A 19,060-nucleotide genomic window follows, 5' to 3' on the forward strand; every position below is an offset into this window, starting at 1 on the left:
TTATTACTCTTACCCCTTAAATAGGGTTCACCCTGTTAGGTTTTAAGATAAAATATTACAAAAATACCCCTATAAATAAAATATTCCAAAAATACCCTACAGCCTAAAACTGAAATAAAATAATTTAAATTGAATAAAAAATTAAATATTAATTTTATAGTGTGCATAACAGTAGTAGAGTCCAATTACAATAAAACTATTATTGTCCCAATTACACCCAAATTCTAACAATTAAAGATAAGTCATAGCATAATTAAATAACTCAATATAGAAAAAAGAAAAACATAACTCAAACTAGAAATCTTCTAGGACATAACCATAAGATAAAGGTGTCTTTGTGAGTCCTTCTTGATCTCCAACTTATGTGATAAGGATGTCAGCTCATGGTAAACATGGTGGGTCCTACTTCTTATGTTCTTGGGCCCATCTTGTGGGTCTTCCTTGGTCGTGTGGCCCATCTTATAATACTCTTAGATATGTGGGCTTTCCTTGGTCGTGTGGGATTGGGTCTATCTTCCAACACTCCCCCTCAAGCTGGGGGTGAGAGAACAACATGAACTCCCAGCTTGCTGCAAATGATGTATAAAATCATTTTGTATAAAATGGCACATCTTCCAATATACCTTCATCTTCCAACACTCCCCCTCACGTTGTTACGTCCTTCCATGAGGCCCAGCTGGCATAATATAAGTGAGAGTAAAACTCACTCCAAGCCAGTAAGATATTATTCCATACTCTAGTCCTAACACTGGATGTAGGGCACACTCCGTCTTCTGTAGGTAATGTGTCTATCGACATTGCTCTGAAGTGTCCACCACCGTGTCCCTCCATTGGACAACGACTCTCAAGTGGTAGAGTAATAAAAGCCATTACAAGAGGAGTAATGGGTTTATTTATAATGGTGTCCCAATCCAGACACCGACTCTCATGGTATCTCAACCGTGATATTTTTGAGAGTTCAATTTGTCATGGTATCCCAATCCGGGCATTGACTTTCACAGTGTCCCAACCGAGATATTTTTTAGAGTCAAATAAATTATGGTATGAGAAAAGGTACGGAGGCCACCTCTTCTTCAATAATAATGTCACATCCAAAGAGACATAATAGCACTAGATGTAATATAACACGACCATCTTCCAACACATATAACACGAACCAAAATAATAAACCTTGAAGAAGGACCCATGAAATAATCATAATCATATATAAATATTTTTTCTTAGATGCAAAAGCTTCATCTTTTGTGCTCCCCTTTCTTGAATATTTTGGTCACATAAACGTATCCACAACATAAGGAATAAAATACCTCGTTCTTGTACTTCTTCTACTTCCCTCCATCAAGCTGGGAAGTAATGGCAGTGATCCCAACTTGAACCAAATATCATAGAGGTAGCAATTGGTGAAATTAGGATCCCATTTCCATAATTTCGAGCAAGAAAAAGAAGAAAGAAAAAGAATGAAAGGGAAGAAGAGCTATCGGGTAGAGAGAACAAAAAATAAAAGAGAAAAGAGAGTTTGCGCCAAGCAAAGAGAGAGAGAGAGAGAGAGAGAGAGAGAGAGAGAGAGAGAGTAACTCAAGATTGAGATGTGTAACTGGATTAATTCCGAATTACAACACCTCTATATATAGTAGATGAAGAGGTAGAGTCTTTATACAATTAGCCTTTCAATCCTAATTACATTCCAACTCTAACTCTCTAAGATAAGTCTATTCAAACTAATCTACTAGAAGCCTAATATGAGTTGAACTAGAACTCTTTCTTCATTCACATGAATATATGGGAGGAGGCCAGCTCGTGGCCTTATCCTTGTGGGCCCTTCATGATCTTCCAACTCATCTTGATAAGGTTGACAGCTCGTGAGATATTTGTGGACCCCACTTGATCATCAAGTCTTCTAACTCATTTCAGCATGTGCTTCTTAATTCCTTAACTTGTGCTTGTTTGGGTGAGAACTCTTCTTGATGTCCCACGTCCTCATGGTGGGTCCCACTAGCTCAAGTACCATGGTGGGTCCCACATTGTAACACTCCCCCTCAAGCTGGGGGTGAGAAGACATCATAAATGCCCAGTTTGCTGCATCTGGTAGACATAATCTTGTGAGTGAACAGCTTGGTGAGAATATCGGCAACTTGACTTTGTGATGATATATGCTTCAGAGATAAGAAACCAGCTTGGAACTTTTCTCGTATAAAAAGTCAATCCACGTCAATATGTTTTGTTCTTTCATGGAATATTGGATTCGATGTAATGTGTATTGTTGCTAAATTGTCACAGTATAGATATATTGGAGCTTCTTTTTAGAATCCTAATTCAATGATAAGAGATCTTATCCATATCGTTCACTAATAGTGTGTGCCATGGTCCTGTATTCTACTTCTGCACTAGACTGTGCTACTACATGTTGCTTCTTACTTTTCCACGTAACCAAATTACCTCCAACCATTGTACAAAATCCCGAAGTAGGTTTTCTGTCATCTGGGGATCCGGCCCAGACTGCATCTAAGAATCCTTTTATGTTGAAGTGACCATGGTTTTTATAGAGAAGCCCCCTTCCTGGAGCTCCTTTTAGATATCGTAGTACTCTTTCAAGTGTCTGCCAATGACTAAGTTGTGGCTTGTGCATGTATTGACTTACCACACTTACTGCATACGAAATATTTGGCCTTGTTACACACAGGTAAATAAGTCGTCCGACTAATCTTTGATATTTCCCAATATCTACATCTTCTCTAGTGCTTCCACGTAATTTTGTTTGTGCATCCATAGGAGTGTCTGCTAATTTGCATCTCATCATTCTTGTCTCCTCTAGTAGATCAAGGGCATACTTCCTTTGGGATAGCACAATCCCATATCTGGATTGTAATACTTCAATACCCAAAAAATATTTAAGTAGTCCAAGATCCTTCATCTTGAATTCAGCACATATTTTCTCCTTTGTTTTCTAAATGACCTCGGAATCACTCCCAGTTAAAATAATATCATCAACATATGTAGCCAAAATCACCTTACCTCTTGGTGTATTTTCAATAAATATTGAGTGATCTCCAGAGCATTTGTGAAAGCCGACCTGCATGATGGTTTGACTAAATTTCTCACACCATGCCCAAGGGGACTGCTTTAGACGATATAGAGATTTTTTTAGGCGGCATACTAACTCCCCCTCAACCACATACCCAGGTGGTTGTTGCATGTAAATTTCTTCTTTAATATCACCATTAAGAAATGCATTTTTCACATCAAGTTGATATATTGGCCATGATGAATTGGCCGCCAGAGAAAATAATATACGTACCGAGTTCATTTTTTCCACTGGAGAGAAGGTTTCTTCATAATCAATTCCATAGCACTGAGTATAACCTTTGGCAACCAATCGAGCCTTCAGTCGTGCAATTGACCCATCCGGATTATGTTTGACAGTATAAACCCACTTGCAACCAACGGGTTTTTTACCTATGGGAAGAGGAACCAATGACCATGTATGATTGTCATTAAGGGACTTCATTTCTTCATCCATTGCTACCTTCCACCCTGGATGTTGTAGAACCTCCTGATACGATTGTTGAACAGATATAGAGGAAATAGAAGAAAGAAACTGACAACATAAAGGTGAGAGGCAATGATGAGACACAAAATTTGAAATGGGATGAGACGTAGAAGGTCTAGTGCATGATCGAGGTTCTTTCCTTATAGTAATAGGACGAGTATCATATTGAGGGCCAAAAATAACTGGTGATGAAGGACTTACCTCTGTTGGATCTATTAACTCGACAGGTGTGGCCACTTGCTTTGGGGATCGAATAATCTCTATATCACGAGGCACAACCGGTCGAGGGGAACCTGGTACTAAGGACAGACCAGGAGGAGCGCTATCAGAATAAAATGAGTCTTCAAAAGATGTTACATCTCTGGACACAAATAAACGTTGAAGAGTAGGACTATAACAAACAAAACCCTTTTGTGTGCGAGATTATCCCAAAAAGATACACTTGATAGATTTAGGATCAAGTTTTTTGTGTCTAGGTAATGAATTATGAGCAAAACATTGACATCCAAAGACTTTCAAAGGTAATGAAAACGGATCATCATTTGGTAATAATCTAGAGTAAGGAGATTTATTACCAAGAACGATAGATGGTAGATGATTTATAAGAAAGCAAGCCGTAAGGACTGCAAGAGGCCAATAAAAGTATGGAACTTTTATGGCATATAATAAACCACAAGTTACCTCAAGAATATGACGATTTTTTTATTCGGCTACACCATTTTGTTGAGGAGTGTAGGCGCATGATGTTTGATGGATAATGTCATTTTCTTGACAAAAAGAGTCAAGGACTTTGGAAACATATTCTTTGGCATTATCAGAGAGGAGAATTTTTATTTTCTGACCAAATTGTGTGAGTACCATAGCATGAAATGACTTAAAAATGAATGGTATCTTAGAATGCTCCTTAAATATAAAAAACGAAGTTGTGCTAGTGAAATCATCAATAAACGTAATAAAATATTTTGCTTGAGAAATATTGGAGACACTCAAGGGCCCCCAAACATCAGTATGAATTAACCAAAATGGAGTAACACTTTTGACTTCTGGACGAGGAGAGTATGTACTCCTTTGATGTTTACTCAATAGACAAACGTCACAATGAAATTCTGACCTTATTTTAAGAGAAGGAAACATATAATGAAGAGACTGTGCAGATGGATGTCTCAACCGATTGTGTCATAACCATCTCATTTTCAGTAGTAGAAACCATATTTATTTTTGGCACGTCCAAGTAGTAAAGCCTCCCTTGTTCATGGCCTTCACCAATCACCTGCTTCGTTATAAGATCCTGAAAGACACATGAAGTGGGTGAGAAGGTAACAGTGCAATTAAAATATTTTGTCAGCTGACTAATAGATAATAGATTCAAAGGGAAAGTAGGAACGAAAAGAATATCAGTGAGCGGAAGTGATGGGGTGATAGAAGTGGAACCTTTCCCTAGGACTTTGGTTTGAGAACCGTCAGCTATGGTAACAAACTTGTGTGAAAAACTCAGAGATAGAGAATGTAATAAATTTTTGTTACCTGTAAGATGCTCGGAGGCTCCTGAGTCAATTATCCAGGATGAAGATGAGGCAGATAGCATACCTGAAGCAGTAGTGGCAGTAGTATATGCGGAGGAACTAGGAGAAGAACTCAGTATTGTCTTCATTTTCTGAAATAGCTAATTCTCATCGTTAGTAAAAAAAATTTGTGCTGATTTGGTGGGTTCTTCTTCTTTTGTATCACTTATAAAGGCTTGATTAGCCCTTGTCAATTATGAATACCCATTGACTTTATAGCATATTTCTTTATAATGGCCATTTTGTCCACAGTAAGTGCATGCCCTGTAATATCAATGATCTATAGTGTGGCCAAATATTTTACAATGAATACACTATTTCCCATTTGTTCTGCTAGCACCAATCCTTCCACCTCTTCCTCTGCCTCCTCTATAACCTCTACCTAGGCCTCGGCCTCGATCAAATGATGATCCTCTATAATTAGAATACATAGCGGATGATACATCAGTAGTGAAGGAAGAAGTGTTTGGAATATGAAGTAGTGTTGCGCATACATCATCAAACTTGGGGACAGTAAAAGCACTCAAAAGTTGACTCTTAGCAATCTCAAGATGGGGTTTAACATTTGCAAGACAAATAGCAGTAATTAAGGCTTCCTTCTGTTTGTCTTGGATAGAAATATCTGTGGTGAAAGGCCGAGCTAACTTCCACTCTAGAAGAAAGCCTCTAAAGCGGGCCAAGTACTCATGGATATTTTCTCATTGTTTAGTATTCAACATTCTTTGGAGAATATCATATGGTCTATGTAGAGTATCCGAGCATGAGTATAGTTTAGCACGTGTCTCACAAATTTGTTTAGGAGTGTCAAGATGAATAACATTGTTGGAGACATGTTCCTCGGTGCTATTGATTAGCTAAATAATCACCAAAGTATCATTTTTCATCCATTTTTTATAAAAAATATCATCTTCATCAATAGGTGGTTCTCAAGTGGTGAGGTGACCAAGTATGTCTTTTGTTATAAGGAACCTCCCAACCGATGTGGACCAACTCATAAAATTTGATACCCCACGTAAGGGTACGGTGGTGATTCTCAGTATATCACCTTTGATATTCATATTCTCTTCCGCCATGTAGGCCCTTCTTCAAAAAAAATTCTAATAATAACACCAAGTAGTACTTCTTCAATCAACTCGATGTATGGGAAATATTAGCATTGATGCTAAATTATTATTCTATTTTTTTCTCTACTACCAATCTTCTATATTAGGGAACTCTTATCCCACGAAAACAAATTCCAATAATCTGATCATGGACTGGTCTCGGTAAACAAAATTTCCAAACCGACAAAACTGTTTTGATAGCTCCTTCTAGATAGAGAGGCATGCATATCCATAATATAATAAGATGAAAACATTCACATACTCATCCTTAAATCATCTTCTAAATTCAGAAACCAGTAACATGAAAAGAAAAAAAATTGAACACTTATCCCTCGGGTTGTGTTCTTCTTTCATAAAAGAGCCTTCTTTGAGTGGTGTTAATCATCACTTCTTTAGAGCATTCATTTTACGAGGGATCCTAAATATAATGCTCTGATACCATGTTGAATTTAGGATCCCTTTTCCATAATTTCGAGCAAGAGAAAAAAGAAAGAAAAAGAAGAAAAAGGAAGAAGAGCTCTGGGTAGAGAGAACAAAAAATAAAAGAGAAAAGAGAGGTTGCGCCAAGCAAAGAGAGAGAGAGAGAGAGAGTAACTCAAGATTGAGATGTGTAACTTGATTAATTCCAAATTATAACACTTCTATTTGTAGTAGAGGATGAGGTAGAGTCCTTATACAATTAGCCTTTCAATCCTAATTACATTCCAACTCTAACTCTCTAAGATAAGTCTATTCAGACCAATCTACTAGAAGCCTAATATGAGTTGAACTAGAATTCTTTCTTCATTCACGTGAATATAAAGGAGGAGGCCAGCTCGTGGCCTTATCCTTGTGCGCCCCTCATGATCTTCCAGCTCATTTTGATAAGGTTGACAGCTCATGAGATATTTGTGGGTCCCACTTGATCTTCAAGTCTTCTAACTCATTTCAGCTTGTGCTTCTTAATTCCTTAACTCGTGCTTGCTTAGGTGAGGACTCTTCTTGATGTCCCACGTCCTCATGTGGGTCCCACCAACTCGAGCACCATGGTAGGTCCCACATTGTAACAGCAATAAGCCCAAATAACAAAGATGTATAAATAATCCCTCATACCAGGGAGTAGTAAGATATTTTCCTGACATAGAAACTCAAACAGCAACACAAAACAATTGACTTAAATTCAGATTTTTCAATACAACATAATACCAACATGACCTTTGATTCTTCCAATGCGAATATATCTTTAAATATAGATTAGATTGACATGAAATTTTCTCCTTCTGAAACTAGACTTAAATACCTTTCATCCAACTATAACTTCACTTTAAAAAATATAATTATCAGAAGATAAATAATCTGATAGATTTCGGTCTCTGTCATCTAGCCGAACTAAGTATTGTTCCTCCTTTCTTTCCAGAATGACCATTGACTCTTCCAAGATTAATATCTCTTTATAAATAAATTATACCAAGAATTGGTTGAATAGGTAAGAAAATAGACTTACATATCTTTCTTTTGATATATAATTCTTCCTATAAAGTCTCTTTCTTGATAGCATAAAATACCTTGAAAATTGAAGCTTTTTGTTGTGCTCCAAATTCTTTTTCAATCTGACCTTTGCTGCTTCAAATATTGATTTCTCTTTGTAGATAACTCAGATAAAAAATTGGTTGAATATTTAAAAGAATAGACTTACAGATATTTCTTTTGATATATATTTCTCCATATAAAGTCTAGTTCTTGAGAGCATAAAATACCTCAGAATCCGAAGCTTTCTCCTGCTGCTCGAGCCTTTTTTCAATATGATCTTCACTCATTCAAATATCGATATCTCTCTGTAGTTAAGTCCGATTGGAAAAAATATTTTTTTCTTGGAAATTAGACTCAAATATATTTCCTTAAATATATAATTTTCAATATGAAAATCTCATTATAGAGGTAAAAAAAGCAAAGCCAACTATGGGTGTAGGGACTGAAAAAAATAACTACGAACATAAACTTAGGGTTTAAGTTTTAGAGAAAAGGATCTCATTATCTTTGTGGGTTGACCAAGTCAACTCATAGAACCCGCTCTAATACCATGTTGAATTTATGGAAAAGTAAAATAATTCATTGACTTCATTAACTTATTATAATCAGAGTACATGAACCACTATTTATAATAGAGGAAGGTAGTAGAGTCCAATTACAATAAAACTACCATTGTCCCAATCACACCCCAAACTCTAACATTTAAAGATAAGTCCTAGCATAATTAAATAACTGAATATAGATAAAAGACAAACATAACTCAAACTATAACTCTTCTAGGATGTGACCATAAGATAAAGATGTCATTGTGAGTCCTTAGTGATAAGGATGCTAGCTCGTGGTAATCATGGTGGGTCATACTTCTTATGTTCTTGGGCCCATCTTGTGGGCCTTCCTTGGTCATGTGGCCCATCTTATATTACTCTTAGATATGTGGGTCTTCCTTGGTTGTGTGGGCTTGGGTCTATTGTCCAACAAAAACATCGTAGATACCCAGCTTGTTGCAAATGTTGGACAAAATTTTGTGAGTGATTGGTTTGGTGAGAATGTCTGCAACCTGGTTCTGTGAAGATACATGCTAGAGAGATAAGAAGCCAGTAGTGAATTTTTCTCGTATGAAGCGACAGTCTATTTCTTTATGCTTTGCTCTCTCATGGAAGACTGATTTCGTGTGATGTGAATTGCAAGTTGATTATCGTAATATAGATTCATAGGAGCTTCTTTGTAAAAACCCAGTTCAGTTAGGAGAGATTTGATCCATAGGAGTTCACTGACTATGTGTGTCATGGCTCTATACTCTGCTTCTGCACTAGACCTTGTAACTACATTCTGTTTCTTCCCCCTCCATGTAACCAAGTTTCCTCCAACCATCGTACAATATCCCGAAGTAGATTTTTTGTCATCCGGGGATCCGGCCCAGTCTGCTTCAGAGAATCCTTCGATGTTGAAGTGTCCATGAGTTGTATAGAGGAGCCCTCTTCCTGGTCCTCCATTTAGATATCGTAATATCCATTCTAGTGCTTGCCAATGACTGAGTTGTGGTTTGTGCATATATTGACTTACCACACTGACTGCATATGAAATATTTGGCCTCGTTATGTAGAGATAAATAAGTCTTCCCACCAATCTTTGATATTTTCTGACATCTACTTCTTCTCTAGTACCTACACATAATTTGGTATTCGAGTCCATAGGAGTTTCTGCTGGTCTACATCCCAACATATCAATCTCCTCCAGTAGGTCAAGGACATACTTCCTTTGAGATAATATAATTCCATGTCTGGATTGTATTACTTCAATACGTAAAAAATATTTGAGCAGTCTGAGATCCTTTGTCTTGAATTCAGTACATATCCTTTTTTTTTGTCATTTGGATGCCCTCGGGATCACTGCCGGTTATTATAATGTCATCAAGATATATGACTAGAATTACCTTGCCTTTCAGTGTGTCTTTAATAAAGGCAAAGCGATCTCTAGAGCATCTGTGAAATTCGGCCCGTATGAGTGCTTGGCTAAATTTTTCAAACCATGCACAATGCGATTGTTTGAAACCATAAATAGATTTTTTAAGTCGACATACGGACTCTCCCTCAACCACATACCCAAGTGGTTGTTGCATATAAATCTCCTCTTTTATATCCCCATTCAGAAAAGCATTTTTTTACATCAAGTTGATAGACCTGCCCGGAAGAGTTAGCTACCAAAGACAATAACAAACGTACCCAGTTTAATTTATCCACTGATGAGAAGGTTTCTTCATAAACAATGCCATACATTGTGTATGGTCTTTAGCTACAAGGTGAGCTTTCAACCGAGCCACGGACCCATCCAAATTGTGTTTCACATTAAATACCCATTTGCAACCAACAGGTTTCTTATCCGAAGGAAGGGGGACTAGAGTCCATGTCTGATTTTCATAAAGAGCCTGCATTTCTTCATCCATAGCCGCCTTCCACCCTGGATGTTTGAGAGCCTCCTGATTGGACTGTGGTATAGGCATGGAGGAAATAGCCGATAGAAATTGATAACAAACAAGGGATAGATTTGGATGAGACACAAAGTTTCATATGGGATGAGAAGTAGAAGGCATGGTGCATGATCTGGGCTCTTTCCTAACAGCAATAGGACGAGTATCATATCCTGGGCCAAAAATAATCGGAGAAGATAGACTTACCTCAGTACGATCTATCAACTCATTGTGTGTGGTGTCAGCCAGTGTTTCTGGGGGCTAAGTAGTTTCTACAGCATGGGGCACAACCGGACGAGGAAAACTTGGTACGGAAAATAAACCTGGAGGACCATTATCAGAATAATATGGAGAGTCTTCAAAAAATGTGACATCCCAAGACGCAAGTAAACACTGAAGAGAGGGATTATAGCTAACATAACCCTTTTGTGTGCGAGAGTATCCTTAGAAGATACACTTCACAGATTTTGGATCAAGTTTGCCATGTTTGGGGAGGAAATATGGACAAAACATTGACAGTCAAAGACTCTCCAAGACAATGAAAAAGGATCATCATCATGTAATAATAGAGAGTAGGGAGATTTTTTACGAAGAACGGCAGTGGGTAACCGGTTTATAAGAAAACATGCGGTAAGAACTGCATGCGGCCAATAAAAATATGGAACTTTCATGGCATATAGTAAACCTCGAGCTACCTCAAGAATATGGTGATTCTTTCATTCGGTTACACCATTTTTTTGAGGGGCTTAGGCACATGATGTCTGATAAATAATGTCATTTTCTTGACAAAATGAGTCAAAATCTTTGGATGTGTATTCTTTGGCATTATTTGACCGAAGGACTTTAATTTTCTGCCCAAACTTAGTGAGTACCATGGCATGAAAAGATTTAAATATCAATGGTATTTCAGAATTCTCTTTAAAAAAAATTACCAAGTGGTACAAGTGAAGTCATCAATGAATGTAATAAAATATTTCAAGTGAGAAATGTTGGAGACACTCAAGGGTCCCCATACAACAGTATGAATTAATGAAAAAGGAGAGACACTATGAATTAATGAAAATGCAAAGACACTTTTATTTTCTAGATGAGGTGAGTATGTAGACCTCTTATGTTTACTCATTTGTCATGCTTCACAATGAAGGTCCGACTGTGGTTTATGGAAAAAATGATGAAGAGATTGGGTGGACGGATGTCCCAACTGGTTGTGCAACAACCTAGTTTCAATGTCATAGGTGGATGAGGTATTTATTTTTGGCACATCCAGGTAGTAGAGCCCCCTTTGTTCACGGCCTCCATCAATCACCCACTTTGTTTTAAGATCCTGAAAAACACATGAAGAGGGTGAGAAAGTGATAGAGCAATTAAAATGTTTGGTGAGTTGACTAACCAATAAAAGATTCAAAGGGAAAGTAGGAATGAAAAGGATATCAATGAGCGAAAGTGATGGTGTAGCAGAAGTGGATCCTTTTCCTTGAACTTCAGTTCGTGAACCATCAGCAATGGTAAAAAATTTATGTGAAAGACATGGAGAAACTGAGTATAGAAGATGTATGTTACCTGTAAGATGCTCAGAGGCTCTTGAGTCAATTATCCAGGATGAAGAGGAGGCAGAAAACATACCTGAAATGGTGCTGGCAACGGTTGGTGAAGAAGTACTTGAGGAGGACCCCATCATGGTCTTCATTTTTTGGAATAGCTCATAGTCTTCATCACTAAAATTATGTTTTAGAGTTGTTGTGGTAGACTATTCTACCTTTGTATCACTCACTAAGGCTTGGTTAGCCTTATTCTCATTAGATTTATAACATAATTCGCGAGAGTGGCCCAATCCACCACATATAGAGCATTCTTTCAGGTGAAAGTATGTGTCTCTAGTGTGGCCATATCCCTTACAATGGGCACATTCCTTCCCATCTGCTTGGTTAAAACTAGTCTTTCTACCTCTTCCACTTCCTCTTCCTCCTCTATAAAATCTGCCTCGGCCTTGGCCTTGGTCAGATGGTGTTTCCCTATGTCCAGAGTACGTAGCGGATGGTATTTCAGTAGTAGAGGGAGAAGCGTCTAGAATACGGAGAAGTGTAGCACATACATCATCAAAAGTGGTAACCGCGGAAGATATAAGAAGGTGAGTCTTAGCAACTTCAAGATGCGGTTTAATGTTAGCAAGGCATATAGCAGTTATCATGGCCTCTTTCTATTTATCTTGGACAGAGATATCTATAGAGGTTGACTGGGCAAGTTTCCATTCTTGAAGAAATCCTCAAAAACGAGCCAAATATTCATGTATATTGTCTCCTTGTTTGGTGGTAAGCATCCGTTGTAAAATATCATATGGCCTTTGTAAGTTGTCGGAGCTTGAATACAACTTGGTGCATGTCTCCCAAATTTGTTTAGCCATCTCTAAATGAATGACATTATTGGAGACATGTTCTTCCATACTACTAATAAGCCAACTAATAACCAATATATCCTCCTTTAACCATTTGGCATAGAATATATCATCTTCATCAATATGTGGTCCACGGTAGGTGAGATGACCAACTAGGTCCTATGTGATAAGAAACCGAAGAACCGATGTGGATCATAAGGGTGCAATGGTGATCTGAGTATGTCACTCTTGCGACTCATATTATCTTCAGCTATAGTAGGCAAACTAAGTAAATTAGTTCTCCAATCCCAAGTGGAAGGCTTTAACCAACTCGGTTAATGGAGAAGCTTAGCATAAATGCTAAGTAATTAATTTTAGTAGATAATGACTCATAAGAGGCTCAACATCATCCTTCTTTATCTGAGAATCTTATTCCCATGGATTTATAAAAAAAAATCTAATATGCATTGGTCTCGGTCAAAGTATTGTGCAAACCAAAAAAAATTGCCTTGATAATCTCTTCTAATCAAAGATAATCCAAGATGCCTACATTCTCATAATTTCATAAGATGAAAACATGCATAAGGACATCTCTAAACCACCTCTTGATACCAAAAACCAGTAGCATAAAATTAATAATATCATAAATAAATACTTATCTCTTGAGCTTCAATCCTGCTTCATAAGAGCCTTCTATGAGCGGCTTTTAATCATATCTTCATAGAGCATAATGGGGATCCTAAATTGGGAGCTCTGATACCATGTTGAATTTAGGACCCCATGAATAATACCTCGAGCAAGGGGAGAGAGAAAGAAAAAAATGAAAAAGAGAAGAGATCTCGGGTAGAGAGAGAAGAGAAGGAAAATAAAAGAAAGTAGAGAAAGAACACTTCACACAAGGGAGAAAAAAAAAAAAAAAAAAAACTTGCTTGATGAATTTCGAGTTACAATCACCTCTATTTATAGTTGAAGAGATGATAGAGCTCATGTATAAGTAATTTTAGGACTCCTAATTACATTCCAAATAGAACTCTCCAAGATAAGCCTAACATGATAAGATTACATTATCTATTAAGAGACTACTTTAATTCAACTTCAACTCTTCTTTAATCACGTGAAACAAGATAGAAACCACCTCATGATCTTATCTTTGTGGGTCCCACATGATCTTCCAACTCATGTTGATAGATATACCAGCTCATGGTATCTTTGTGGATCCCACTTGATCTTCAAATCTTCTATTTAATTCCATCACATGTTCCTTATCTCTTAGCTAGAGCCACTTTGTATGAGGACTCTTGTTGACACCTCTCAAACTCATGGTGGGTCCCACCAGTTTGTGTAGCCATGGTGGGTCCCACATTGTAAGACTACCTCAATATGTTTTGTTCTCTCATGGAAGATTAGATTTGAAGTAATGTGGATAGTTGTCTGGTTGTCACAATAGAGTTCATTGGGGTCTTTTTGTAGAACCCTAATTCACTGAGGAGAGATTTGATCCATAGAAACTCAATGATTGCATGGGCCATGGCCTTATATTCTACTTTAGCATTGGATCTAGCAACCACATTCTGTTTTTTATTCCTTCATTTAACCAAGTTCCCTCCAACTAAGGAGCAATACCCAGAGGTGGACTTCCTGTCATCGAGTGATCAAGCCCAATCAACATCTTCAAATCCTTCAATGTTGAGGTGACTATGACATTTATTTTTGAGTCCCTAGTTGGGTGCTTCTTTTAAGTATCGAAGGATTCTCTCCAGAGCTTGCAAGTGAATAACTTGTGGTTTATGATTGTACTTGTTAAGTTGTGGAGCCTAATTAAGGCCCTATGCTGAGTTGGGAATTTTACTCTTGTATCGTGGTTGCCTTAATTTTCTCTTTATAATTGAGGGGTACCGCTATTAGGGTTTAATCATCTTAATTCAAGGAACATCTCGAGTTGCAGCCCGAAAAGTTAGAGAAAACACCTGTAAGTGTGTGATTTCTCTTGTAAAGTATTTCATCTTCATAGTGGATTACTGCAGCTACAGAAGATAGGACGTAGTCTCACCTTGAGGCGAACCTGAATAAATCTTTTTGTAATTTTTTGTGCTTGTTTTTCCTTCTTCTGCTTTTATTAATATTGCTAGTTAAGACAATATCATCTAATTAAATCTAGTTTAGTTACTGTAAGAAAGATGAGTTTTCTAACAAGTCTCTGATATTTTCATACGTCCACATCTTCTTTGGAGCTTGCACACAACTTGGTGTTAGCATCCATAGGAGTATCTGTCGGTCAACATCCCATCATCCTTATTTCTTCTAGTAGATCAAGAATATACTTCCTCTGAGATAAGATAATCTCATGTTTTGACTAGAAGACCTCAAAACCTAAAAAATATTTAAGAAGTCCAAGGTCTTTTGTTTTGAATTTCTTGCATATATTTTATTTGATTTCTTGTATTCTTTTTACATCACTGCCAGTTAAGACAATATCATCTACATAAACTTCCAGTAATACACTTCCCTTCGAGGTGTTCTTGATAAATACAAAATGTTCAATGGAGCATCTATGGAACCCAAACCATAACATAGCTTGGCTAAATTTGTTGAACCAAGCTCGAGGAGACTGTTTTAAGCTGTATAGTAATTTCTTCAGTCTGCATACCAACTCCCCCTCAATCACAAAACCATGTGGTTGATGCTTATAGATTGCCTCCTTAATATCACCATTTAAAAAGGCATTTTTTACATCGAGTTGATATACTGATGATAGATGCCATATTCTGACATGAGAACTAGGTTAATTATAATAGAATAACCTTTATAATTGTGTTATAGGTTGTTATTTATCGATTTTCAAATGAAATGAGCATTTATTGAATTTGACATTAATCACTGTCGATATTGCATATTTTTCTCTCCTGAATTATATTTCATTGTTTTTAAAGTTTATTTCTTCCTGAAATACTTTTTATAGATTCAATTATGGAATTTCAGGAGAATTTTGGTGGAGAAGGAGATATTTACCAAAATACCCTTAGTGAATTGGAGGTGATTTTTAGGGCAAATCGTTTTAAAACACATAAGATGGTATTAAAAGAAAGGACGAGCGTCAAGGGGGAGGGGGGAGCGTCAAGAGAAAATAGAGGGCGTCGACCAAAACAGAGCACCGGAAACAGGGGAAAACCCGAGAGGAGTTTCCCACCGCCGTTCGCCGTGCCACCGTCATCCACCGCCGTCCAGCAACCGAGAACAAACCCGAGGAGAGCTCGAGAGAGTCTCCGTCGAGGTGAATTCGACAGTGCTAGTTTTCGCTTGCCAGGCCGAGAGGTGATCCGAGTGGGTTTCTCCAGTACCAATTCCGCATTCCGACCATCCTCCGACGTCGATTACGTATTTCCGACCATTCTCGGAGCTATTCCAACTCTGACCGAGACTCGAGAGACCTAGTTAGAGAACTTCAGCTCTGTTTCGTTCTCGCCGGATGTTACCTCCGTCCGTCGGCTTCTAACCTTCATCGTCGGCGTCGTCTCTACCTCCGGCCACTCAGTCTTGCTAGCCGAAGCCATTAATTTCGGGAAATTGTAGCACCCGTGAGAACGAGTTGCTACCTGAGCGGGAGGAAGGAGAAGGGGAGTAATTCGTCATTTTGGAATTTAATTTTTTATATAGTTTGAACTTAGGTTTTGAATGTCTATTGAATTTGATTTGATAATTAATGTTTATTGAATATTTGTTTTTCGGATATTTGATTAAATTAGCTAGTTAGGGTAGGAATATAATTTAGGTTGGATTTTGGTATTTTAATCTGATTTATGTCTTTCACTCTATGCGCCCGAGAGGGTCTAGACGCAAGGATTGAGAAATCGGATCCGTGGTTACGTGGCGCTCGAGAGAGGCATGAATCACCGTAAAATCCAGAGTTGACGTTTCCTGTTGTGCAAGTAGTTAACCAGAGGATTGTTTGATAATTTAGGATATAATTAGTGTTTAGTTCATATTAATTCATCATATTTGGTTAGACTAGTTGACTGAAGAATACACAAAATTCAGTCCTCCCTGTGGATATGACCCTCGCTTCCCGCTAAATTATATGAACGATTCGTACGCTTGCGAGGTATAAAAGCCGATGAAATTTTACATCAAGTTTTTGGCGCCATTGCCGAGGAGGCACGTATTAAGTGTATTTCTTTGTTCACCATTGTCTTAGGTTAGATTCATTTTTATTTTATTTTATTTTATTTTTATTTTTATTTTTATTTTTATTTTTTTTCATAATTTTAGCTTGGTGATTTTGTATTGAATTATTTTTATTTCTTCTAGTTAGTTCATATTTTTAGTAGTGAGTTTGTTAGCTTAATTTGATAGTTCGTTTTGTTTCTTTTTGTGTTTTTATGCACGGGCGCCGCTCCCTAGGTGGACCATTAGCTCCCTTTGAAGAAGAGGTAGAACATATTTTTAGGAAAACACCCGAAGTCAAGTTAGGAGCTACCATGGCCAATCAGGGCGAACCATTACAGTTACCTGCAGCAGGTGACCGTAGAGCCCTGAGGGATTATTCTATCCCATCCCACTTCACATCACCTTCTTGCATTATATTGCCACCCACTACTGCCGCCAGTTATGAGTTGAAACCGGGTGTGATCCAACTCCTCCCTACATTCTATGGGTTGGAAAAGGAGGACCCATATTACCACATCAAGGAATTCTTAGATATTTGTGCAACTTTCAAATTCCAGAATTTCTCAGATGACTCTATCCGGTTAAGACTTTTTCCATTTTCACTTAAGGATAAGGCCAAGTCTTGGCTTAATTCCTTGGAGGTGGGCAGCATTACTTCATGGGACACATTAGTCACAAAATTTTTATCCAAGTACTTTCCCATTCAGAGAACTACAACCCTTAGGAGAGAAATCTCCAACTTTATGCAGCAGGAGGTGAACACTTTTATGAGGCTTGGGAGAAATGGAAGGATTTGATCCATAGGTGTCCGCATCATGGGTTTGAGAAATGGCATTTAGTGCAATACTTTTATCAAGGTCTTACACCCCAGGTTAGATCCATGGTAGATGCGACGAGTGGTGGAAGTTTGATGGGTAAGAGTGCTAGTGAGGCGTGGGACTTCTTTGAAACGTTGAGTGATCAATCTCAGCAATGGGGCTCATCATTTAATGTTGATAGGAAATCCCACGAAGCCACAAGAGGGGGTCTCTACGACGTTAGTGAAACACCCATGCTCATGGCCAAGATTGAGGGGTTGACTAGAAAAATTGATGCCCTTATGGTGTCCAAGAGTTCACCTGCTCCTAACCCATCTACTGTCTGTGCCATATGCTCTGGTTCATCTCATCCCACACAAATGTGTCCATCTAGTTCATCCTACCTAGAGCTCATTGAGGACTTGAATGCAGTCCAGAATTTTCATAGACCAAATCGGAATGATCCTTTTTTGGAAACATATAATCTGGGTTGGGCTAGTCACCCAAATTTCTCATGGTCCAAGGGCCCACATGTTGGGGGTCCTCCAGGGTTTACTCAACCCCAAGCTCCGCGCCCACACTTCACTCAACAACCATTGATTCTACAAAAACCTTCACTTGAGGATACACTTCAATTATTCATGCAGAATACACAGTCCTCCATTGCTAAACTTGAAATGCAAGTGAGTCAGTTGGCCAGCCACATGAGTGAACAAGCACAAAATAGACTCCCAAGTCAAACCATTCCTAACCCCAAAAGCACACATGAGAGTGGGTTGAGTTCCAAACCCCACCATGAGCAAGCCAAAGCCATAACCACCCTTAGGAGTGGTCGTGAGTTGAACAATGGGGTAGGGATCACTAAGTCTAAGGAGTCAAAGGATGACAATGGGGACACATCATTGGGTGAAGAACCTCCAAGTTCTCCACCAACAGCCAAGCATATCCCTAACCAAGTCCCACTAGCTCCTTATCCGCAGAGGTTATCGGGCCCACCTAGGAAAGGAGATAGCATGCATGAAACGTTGGAACTGTTTAGTAAGGTTCACATTAACATTCCACTTCTTGATGCTATTAGGCAAGTCCCTGCCTATGCCCGATTTTTGAAAGACCTTTGTACACATAAGAGAAAACAATATGATAACAAAAAGGACTTTCTTACTGAGAATGTAAGCTCAATTCTGAAGCACAACACTCCTCCTAAAGTTAAAGATCCTGGATGTCCCACAATTTCATGTGTCATTGGTGAACATACCATCCAGAGAGCTCTTCTTGACTTAGGGGCAAGTGTGAATTTGCTTCCTTTCTTTGTGTACCAGCAATTAGGTTTGGGGTAATTGAAGCCTACTCCCATCACACTTCAACAAGCTGACCGTTCTGTCAAGATACCACGAGGAATAGTTGAAGATGTTTTGATAAAAGTGGACAAATTTCTGTTCCCGGTTGATTTCATTGTTCTTGATACAGAACCAGTAGTCAATGTGACCAACCAAATTCCTGTCATCCTAGGACGTCCCTTCTTAGCCATATCTAATGCTAT

At 38.2% G+C, this 19,060-nt stretch overlaps 1 non-coding gene across 1 annotated transcript; it reads right to left on the reverse strand.

The window, feature by feature from the left end:
* Positions 1–17,439: 17,439 nt before the first annotated feature.
* On the reverse strand, positions 17,440–17,545 carry LOC137960702 (small nucleolar RNA R71). The gene has a single exon (XR_011114252.1). It is a non-coding gene; the product is annotated as a small nucleolar RNA R71 (small nucleolar RNA).
* Between the last annotated feature and the right edge of the window lie 1,515 nt (positions 17,546–19,060).

Source organism: Aristolochia californica, unplaced genomic scaffold (genome assembly GCF_029961685.1).
Source record: "Aristolochia californica isolate CCGP_79_NKW_82.1479 unplaced genomic scaffold, dmAriCali1.0.hap1 SCAF_3, whole genome shotgun sequence".
Lineage (NCBI taxonomy): Eukaryota > Viridiplantae > Streptophyta > Magnoliopsida > Piperales > Aristolochiaceae > Aristolochia > Aristolochia californica.